The 9,598-nt window shown below is 45.0% G+C and overlaps 1 non-coding gene across 1 annotated transcript; it reads right to left on the bottom strand.

The window, feature by feature from the left end:
- Nucleotides 1–1,641: 1,641 nt before the first annotated feature.
- Nucleotides 1,642–1,713, bottom strand: trnad-guc (transfer RNA aspartic acid (anticodon GUC)). Its single transcript has one exon. It is a non-coding gene; the product is annotated as a tRNA-Asp (tRNA).
- Between the last annotated feature and the right edge of the window lie 7,885 nt (nt 1,714–9,598).

Below are 9,598 nucleotides of genomic sequence, written 5' to 3'. Positions count from 1 at the left end.
GTCGTTTCGAATGACATTTTAGTGATTTAGTGATAAGGAGCTGATATGACAAGATTGCCATTTGATAGGTACATAAATCAATCCTACTTTCGACTCCGTTGTAACGCATGTTGTATATTTCAGTTGCGTTAGTATGGCTTAAGTTTATTCAGTTTACTGGATTCTCTGCACTTTAATGAAGTTATATGTGTATTGTTATATAACTGTACATCATTGTTAGTTACTGCTATCCGCTGTAAAGGTAGATACAGGTGCAAGACTTTGCAATAACGACCTAAAAGCAGTTGTTATGATTCCAGGGAACGCGGCTGATTTTTAGAGTCTATACATCATGAAGAAACGGCGATCGTGTGAGAAAGACTTATTCTGTACGGATGACAGGGCCAGCATTTCGGACCCAAGGGAAAGGCTATTGTGCATCGGAAAGAGACAAAATCATATCATTATATAGAAAACTCGTCGTAGTATTTAAAAACCAAGTAACTAACACTGTTATTAAGTGCGGACTTTAAATCAAGTGGTCGCGGTCGTTTTTATTTGCATAAAACTTTAAACGTGATCTTGAAAATATAACGCTTGCAACAAACATCCATGCATAGTGTGTTACTGCGAATGAAAATACGCGGGTCACAATTTATGATCCAAGTGTATAATGGTAAATAATTAAATAAATAAAACCGCAGGCTTTCACATCGAGTGCACCCCAATAACGTTTCATTGAAATGTCCATGTTATGTACGCCGGGCACTGATGGATGCAGGCCTAGCGATCTCTATAACAATGCCAAGCAAAGAATGTCACTGATTTACCAAAGCGGTCAGTTTTCGGGGATCCTGCGGCAGCTGGGAGAAGAAGAATCGGGCAGGTTTCAGAATCGGCGAGCGCTCGGATAAAAGGCACCGATTTCCCAGCCGCGCTTTTCTTTTCGGAACCAGCAGAAGTGCCCTCCGCACCATCCTCGGCGCTAGGACACGCCGGCCACTTTATTACCCTAAAACAGGGAGCATACACCGATCTTCAAAGCCAAACTTACCTTGCCGATTTTCGCTTAACTGCTTCTCAAACTCATCGAAATCGGACATTTTTCAGTCCGTACTAAAGACGTATTGCAAAATAAGCAGAGGTCCAACAGTAGGCCTTTGAATGGGCTACAGGCTGCATTGGGTTCTGCTGCTTTTTCTTCCGAGTCGCCTGCCCCTCCTCCCCCGAAGTCATCGGCTCTTCCTCGGTTGTATCACACACAGGTTCGGAAACATTCGATGCGCATTACCGTCCCCTCCTGCACTGGAGGGTTAAGGACAACGTGATTATATCGAACCAAAATTGAAATGTGCAAGTTGACTTTCCTAGTTATACGTCTTCATTTTTATTCTGGGTTTAACAACCATGAGTTTATGACGTATTTTACATGATTAGTTGGCGACTGGACCTTATTGTTTATATCTCTTATTAAGGATCCATCCATCCATACATCAATTATCAAAACCACACACTTACAATCCGAGTCTAGTTTCATATGCTGCGCTGCTGAGCGACCCGCAGAATATTATGCATGAGTACAAGTCACAAGCCCCGTTTCCACTAACACGGGGCCGGTTCTAGCTTGGTGCCTTTTGAGACCGAGGCAAAAAGATGCAGACTCTCCCCGTCGGGGAATCGAACCCCGGTCTCCCGCGTGACAGGCGGGGATACTCACCACTATACTAACGAGGAGATGTACGCGCACTACTTTTACATCTTCAAGATAAACAGCGGATGACTACTAACATTTGCGAGTAATCAATGACTGAGCTTCATGTCATGACCATGGTGCTCAAGAGAAGAAAAAATACATAATGTACGTCCACTGATACCAGAACAACCATATAGCTTTATACTAAGACGATGATTAAACGGAAAATTCCTTTACAAAACACTGCCACAAAATCATAGTTTCGCAATATTACATCGTGCAACGGGACACAGTGTAAGTACGTGAAGTCGGTAATTAAATCAAGAAAAAAAAGTGAGAGGAAAAGAATACTTTTCTATTATCATATTTTTCTAACTGGCCAAACTGAGTCATATTTTGATTATACACACTAACAGAAAAACAGTGCAAATCTCCGGTAGTCCGTTTCACTTGCGCTCCGCTATGGGGCAGTAACAAGCAGAGCTTAAGTGTGGAAGGAAAAAAAAAACACAGGACAGCATCAATCCCAACTTCACAAACGCCGGAGATCGAGATGCTGTAAGCATGACAATTAACATCTTTATCCAAGGGAACAGCTGCAAGACACAGATGCCGCGCCTAACAAAGGTAGGATCGATTCCGAAGTTCAGGCATTTACAGACGCGGACTCTTCTGGAGTTGATTTTTTTCGGGAGATACGCATCAACTTCAAAAGTATGAACCGCATTATATCTATATCTGTTATGACGTTGTAGCTATTGATACTGATGCATCACAAAAATAATTTAAATGTTTTTTCATTCTGACATATGTTCGTTCGGACGAGGATTTTATTATATGAGATAAGTTTTAAATGAAAACTTTTTTTAATCTATATGATTAATTCTCGAATCTAAGCCAGACTTCACATAAATCATTCATTCATAAATATAATGGAACATACAACATCCAGGTATCCATGAAATTTATGATCAGGCTATACGTTTGTGATAACAACAAAACAACACAACATGTATATTTACAATATATGGGCCTATTGTTTAATATTGCCTCCAAATTATAGCCAGACAATAACGCAATAGGCCGACATCAAACTATTTTCATGTAAAACAAAAGTGCTGGCAGTTTGCTTGTGCTTACAGACCCCGCCTTGAGCCCATCCAGAAAGATCCCAAAAATAACCGACAAGCAAAGGTTGTAACAATCTGAGCATGTTTAGTTTAATGTAATCAGGAGCCGAATTAATAACGCGAATAAATGATCAAACCGAAAGTCTGTAGTCGGGAATATCCGATAACGTCTTTGACGTGCAGTTAAGATAGTCAGAGGAAAAACCTTGTAGTTTACTTATATATATGCCTAAATATATGAGTGTGTCTCTCCGGTGATTTAATGATGAATATAACGATTACATATCAAATCACACATTAAGCAATTATTATATTACTAGGTTGAACGTTTTCACTATGTCTGTCGTCACCTTGATTTCACGATTTTGACTATTCTTCTTATCCCAGATTGAACAAGTCATTGTGGCGATGCAAGATCCCGACATGGGGATAAAGATGAAGAATCAAAGACTGTTAATCACAGTGATTCCACATGCGATGACAGGTGCACGATACATATTTTACTTTTTAAAAATAATTTTTCATGCCGCCCGGGTTGTCTTACACCCGGCCGTGCAGTGTCCCGGGGGCCGGGTCCTAATGGTCATTTAAGCCCTTCACAGGAAAGCCCATACATCGGCGGTCTTCGGGAATCCTGTGCATTAAGACTGTCATCGATCTCCTTGCGCTCATATTTATTTATGTAATTTATTTATCGAGTTCAGCGTTTTTGATTTATGACGGCTTAATGCATTTCTCGACTCTAACTAGATGCCTTCCTCGCTATGCCTTCCCAGGAAATGATATCGTGGAGTGGCTAATTCAGAAGTACTCCATCATGGAAGAAGGTAGGGCCGAGAAGTATGTAGGGAAGCGTTACCTGGTGCTCTTATGTGAGGTTAATCGATTGTTTTTTTCCCTTCGTGACGACGATGGCGCCCCTGCTGGCGAAAGACGTCATCAGGTTTTTTTTTTTTTGTAATAAAATAACAGAAATAAACGAGTCTTTTGAATAATAAATACAAATGAAGTAATAGAATTTGTCATCCATACAACAGATTAGCCTAGCTGCATTTATGTGTAAGCATATGCAATTCACGTGTCTGACAGAAGCATGTTCTGTTCCATTGATATTGCTGAGCCTGTGAATTAATAAATGTCAGAATTGAGCTTGTCCATAACATAGACACCCCATTCGCCTGAAGCTTTTGGGATTTTCTTCCCCTGGCGTCAATTTATCTGCTGAATTATTTATCTTTCTGCTGAGAGGCTATTAGTACAAATAATCTGTAGGCCAGTCCCGAGTCGCGCCGCTACGCATGCTGAGCTGTACGGTTTGATAGTCCCGATGCAAACTTCGCTGATAGCCAGAGGCAGTCAGTCATGCCTGGAGAAATATCGCTATCCGTCTCCCTCATTATGCACTTCTGCAAGACGCTGTTGTCCTGAATTCCCGGGCGATGCAGATGAGGTTTTAAATAGCAAGGGAGCAGATTTCCCTGATTTACAGCCCAGATTGGAAAAGAAGTCGGAATGGAAAGGAGGGGACTTTTAGGCAGTAGATGGCAGATGCATTAACAGACTTGAATGGGCAAAAAACCTGTTGCCCCGGTAAGCAGTTACCCCTCCCTGTAAACACTAGGCTTCCCCCTAGCAGCGCTGTTGCTGCGCCGGTCTGAAACCCCCGGGAGCGCCTGACTGCCAATGGCCGCGGAGGCAGCCGGAAAGTGGAAAGTCCCAATTACTCGTAATTAATTATAGTTCCGATGAGGAATGCACCATCCCCGCGGCTTATTCTGTGCACCATGTCAACGTTTTTTCCAGTTACTTGCTATACCGTAAAATAAAATATAATATGCCTACTCAGTTTCTAGTTATCGTGTGTTCTACTGTATTCCACTGACAAAAATTTAGAGAATTACTATGCCTAAATCTGGGCTACGAGTAGTGGATTTGTTTGAGCTTTGAGTAGTTTACGTGGAAATGAGTGACCACTTTGTGTGTTTTCAGAGGCACTTCATGTGGGGAATCTGATCGTGAAGCACGGCTACATTTACCCCCTAAAGGACCCCAGGACGCTCGTCCTGGGGCCCGACGAGACGCCGTATCGCTTCCAGGTAACCTAAAACCACGGTTTCTTCAGATGGAGGGCAGCGCGAGAGGGTGGTGGCCATGTGGGGGGGCACGCATATCGAAACTATTCGTTGGAGAGACTGCGGAATTACCGTGTAGGACAGTATTTCTCAATCTGGTCCGGGCTCCAGAGCTGAGAGGGTGCAAAAACGTAGACTGTCTGGTAGGGAGCTGGGAGGGAGCAAAAACGTGGATCATCTGTGTGTCGCCGAGGACCGGATTGGGAAACACTGATGTATGAGAACCAATGCCAGTTAAAGTAGCAAAATGCCTTCCACCCGCCTTGTCCCTGACATGTTAAATCACAAAGCACCTTTGTCACGCTGCTTCTGAATAGTTTCAAATGACAGCATCTCCTTTTTGCTAGACTCCGTACTTCTGGAGCTCTCAGCAGTGGCCAGCCTCCGAGCTAGATTACGGTGATTACCAATTATTAATCATGTGCTCGCCTATTACATCATTACTTCCCTTTACTAGAATAATAGAAAAACACAGTTTCTTGCCATGTCTTTCTTTTGCTCTTCTAAAGCGATTTATTTGACTAAGAAGAATATCAGAAAGCAAGGGCAGCTGATAGACTATGAAAAGGTAAGAGAAAATTTTTATTTATGTACATTTCAATGCTATTCTTATTCGCTGGTCTGAAGCATTGCTTGATGAGATCATGTGATTGCTGAATGCTCATGGGAGTTTTACTTACACAAAATATTATGAGGGTAGAAGGAAAAATGATTGGTTCAGAGAGATAACCAATTAGATTGTACATGAGGTGGATCCGAGCAACTAGAGGAGGCAGGAGCAACCAATCAGATGTCTTGGTCCTGCCTCCTCTGCAATCTGATTGGTTATCTATCCGAACCAATCATTTTCCTTCTGCCCTCAGAACATTTTTGTGTAAGAAAACCTCCCACCAATTATGCACATAGTAGGATCGCACATAGACATCCACCAACTTGCCGCCATGTTGCGTCAGGGTCAACGCATTTTAGGTTCTCATCAGTAAGAGGGTTTGTGAATCCGACACTGCCAGCTGATATCCTGGGAGGGGTTCGGCCTGTGAGTCATAACGTGAACCCATGCAGCAACGCAGCCAGCCGTGCGACCTGGCAATGTCGCATTTAAACATCGTCTCCGCAGGACAGCTACAACATGTTGCACAAACGGATCAACCACACCTGGGACTTCGTGGTGATGCAGGCGAAGGAGCAGCTCAGGTAAACCCCACCCCAGCCCGGGAATACTGTCGCATCGAGCTATGAAATCAATTTCATAAATGCACACAAGGGGACAGATGAGAATGGATGAATAAATCTCGTATTAAGAGGATGATGATGTTACCTAAATTAAAAAGTAACATGGTGTGTGGTCATAATTTCCCTCCTATCTGTTAAATCAGACCTCAGCCTAAACACTAGAGTCGGAAATCCATTTCTAAGTGAAAAAGGAAACAGAAAAATGAAAACCCTACCTTGCAGTTCAGTGATTACCGCTATATGCTAATTACCCAGTATGCTTTCTGACTCTCCATCGACTGCTCTGCTCCTACCAGGGCAGCCAAACAGAGGCGCAAGGCGGACCGCATCGTGCTGGAATGTCAGGAACAGGCCTACTGGCTCGTCAACAGACCGCCAGTAAGCACCTCCCCCGAAACCCCTGACTCCCTACATCTGCCCCGGCGAAAACCCAGTATGCTGTGATTAGAGTAAAGCACACACTGGGTAAACCTGAACTCAATGCACCTTGGCAGCTCGAATATCGCCTCAGGCTGGGGGCGATTCTAGGATTTTTTTGAGGTTGTGGGGCAGAGTGGTGGCTCTGGGCCTAGGGATCTGTGCAAGCAAGTGGAAGGTTGTTGGTTCAAATCCTGTGAATGCCCAGAGTGATTCTACTCCGTTGGGCCTTTCAGCAAGGGCCTTAACCTGCAATTGCTTTGTCCTGGGTATGACATTAATCTACATGCAGGCCTGTTAGGAGATCCTTCAACTTACAGGGGAAACTTGGCAGGATTGGCAGGAAGGCATAGGCAGGGTCCCATTCCCCCACAGAGAGCTGGGGGGTTGTGCAGTTCTCTCCCACGACAACGGGTTTGTTCAATGAAGGAAGGCAAAGGAAACATCTGTAAGGACATATGGAACATTTCCGGTATAATTTTCGATCTCCGTCATCTCCAGAGCATTGAGCTCAGCAAAATTCACGGGGGGGGGGGGGGGGGGGGGGAGTTTTATCTTCGTTAAGTAAGACACACAGAGTGTCTCCATGCATACTTTGTGGGGGAGGAATATATCACTTCAGGCCTGATAACCCACTACTGCTTCAGTGTGATCATGAAATATTTACTTAGCTGGGAAGAAGCCTATGTTCTGTGGGACGAGAGCTTTCAGAAGACAGACAGGACAGCAGGCTGCGGGAATGAGCAACTGCACCCTCGCTGAGTGTAATTTGGAGTTCATGAATAACACAGGAGAGTGGAGAATGAAAGTGTGGGACAGGAGCAGAGTGTGGTGTGTATCTGGCTTAATCCCGGCCGTCACTAGGGCCCCTTTCTGCTGGGTGCGCAGCATCTCTCAGGGCTAATAAGCATCAGCGTTTATGTGGGCCATTATCCCCATCCGGGGCGGCATCAGGAGGTGGGAATGGCAGCCACGCAGCTGCGGATCACATCCTAAATTCAGCTTATTTTGCAGATGTACCTTTTATTGAGACTAGAGCAGTTGGGGGTTTAGGGACTTCTCTCAGGGGTCCAGTGGTGATGTCACTCTGCTGACTGTGGGATTTAAACCGGCAACCTTCCAGTCATAGGCGGCGACTGCCAACCCGCTCAGCCACACACCACCTTCATTGATGAAACCCACCGTTTTGACGCCAATTAGACGGAAACACAGTTGAGCCAAAAACCACGCAGCGTAGGGCCCCCCAGTCAGGTGCTGCTCGTGTTTAAAAGGCAGGGACGCTCTGCACTCTGGTACGGCCAGGTGGACGGGGGAAGCTGGGGGGGGGGGGGGGATTAAAACCAGCAAATGACAAAATGGCCACTTCCTGCCTCCTTTCTCTTTGCCCGAGAAACACGAGACGCATCGCTAAGACTGGTGATGCTTGGATCTGGGAGAGAGGAGTGCGAAGGGACTGGGAGACGGCCTGAAGCTAAAATGCAGACATGCTGTGTTTGCGTCTCCCCCCCCACCACCCCCCCACTTGTTGGGCCTTTTAAACGAGCTGGAAGAGGATCCCACCTCCGGAATACCGGATCCATTATCTGACCTCTATTCCTGCGGCTCAGGCTTAATGCTGCATGTTAGCGGAGAGATAATGGATGTAATTGCAAATAGCAGCGTAATAATTTGCCAAATAGTCTCTCTGCTGTTAAGTCCTGAGCTGATCTGAAGCACTTTAATTGGGATTTAAGGAAACCATGTTAAATCAGATTGCATTCAGTATCGACATTTGGTTAGTTTATTCTGTAAAGCAGGGTACCCCAGTCCTGATCATGGATACTGTGTCACCGACTGGCCCTCCAGGACCGAATGGTCCTTTTGGAAAGCTGTCACACTGTCCCCTACTGGGCAGTGTCGCCATGGGCTGTACCCAGTGGCATCATGGGAAATGTGACCAGTAGTGCTAAGGGGTATTAATGCAGCGTTAGACCGGCGTCAGTCTGCTTGAGAGAAACGAGCTCACTCTTCATCTGAAGTTCAGCTAAGGATTTCTCACCCTCTGATTTTCTGCAGCCGGGAACATTCAGCGTTCAAGAACAAGGCCCTGAGCGAAGGAACCGGCACAACTCCCGAGTCCAGCTGGTCTGAGCTTTTTATTAAGCATATACATTTTTTCCGTAATGCCAGTACCTGCTGTTTATCGCCTCTGTCAGTCACAGGACCGGATCCGGGCAAACAAGAGAGCCGCTCGGGGCCTAGATAAGATCAAAGTCATGAAGAAAAAATATGTATATTAATATCTATATATATATGGCAGCTATAGGCAGAATAGGCTGTTGCCTTGGGCCCCCAAATTACCCAAGGAAGTGAAGTGATAATCAGTGTTTTTGGTGGGAGGGCATCCGAGGGAAGCTCGTGTGTGAGTGTGACAGCACTTCGTTGTGCTCATCTTTCTGTCTCACTTCTTCCTCACTTCCTGCTCTCGTTTTCCATGCTAACGTAAGTACGTCAGCAGTCCCACAATACATACTCGTAATAGTGCTATATTATTCATGGTTTCTAGACTGGATGTCTGCTTAGTAAAGCCAGGAGCTGAGTGTGAGCAGAATTCCTACTGTCTGATTCCTTGCATGTGATTCGCTCGTGGGAGTTTTACCCTCACAAAAATGTTCTGAGGGCAGAAGGAAAAATGATTGGTTCAGAGAGATAACCAATTAGATTGTAGAGGAGGTGGGTCTAAGGAACTAGAGGAGGCAGGAACAAGACATCTGATTGGTTGACCCCCCCCCCTCCTCTAGTTGCCTGTATCCACCACTTCTACAGTCTGATTGGTTATCTCTCTGAACCAATGAACCTTGTGCCCTCAGAACATTTTTGCGCAAGTAAAACTCCCATAAACATGTGGCTTATATCATGTTTAGAGACGGTTTTGTTTCTTCCTTCTTTACAGAACAGAACGCGGACTACTACAAAAGAGAGGTAAGCCTGAAAGAATTTAGAGTGAACCTATTTCAGCTGATGGGATGGTTGCC

Source organism: Brienomyrus brachyistius, unplaced genomic scaffold (genome assembly GCF_023856365.1).
Source record: "Brienomyrus brachyistius isolate T26 unplaced genomic scaffold, BBRACH_0.4 scaffold1353, whole genome shotgun sequence".
Lineage (NCBI taxonomy): Eukaryota > Metazoa > Chordata > Actinopteri > Osteoglossiformes > Mormyridae > Brienomyrus > Brienomyrus brachyistius.
The sequence above is the reverse complement of the archived record's forward strand: the minus strand, read 5'-3'. Positions and strand labels throughout refer to the sequence as shown.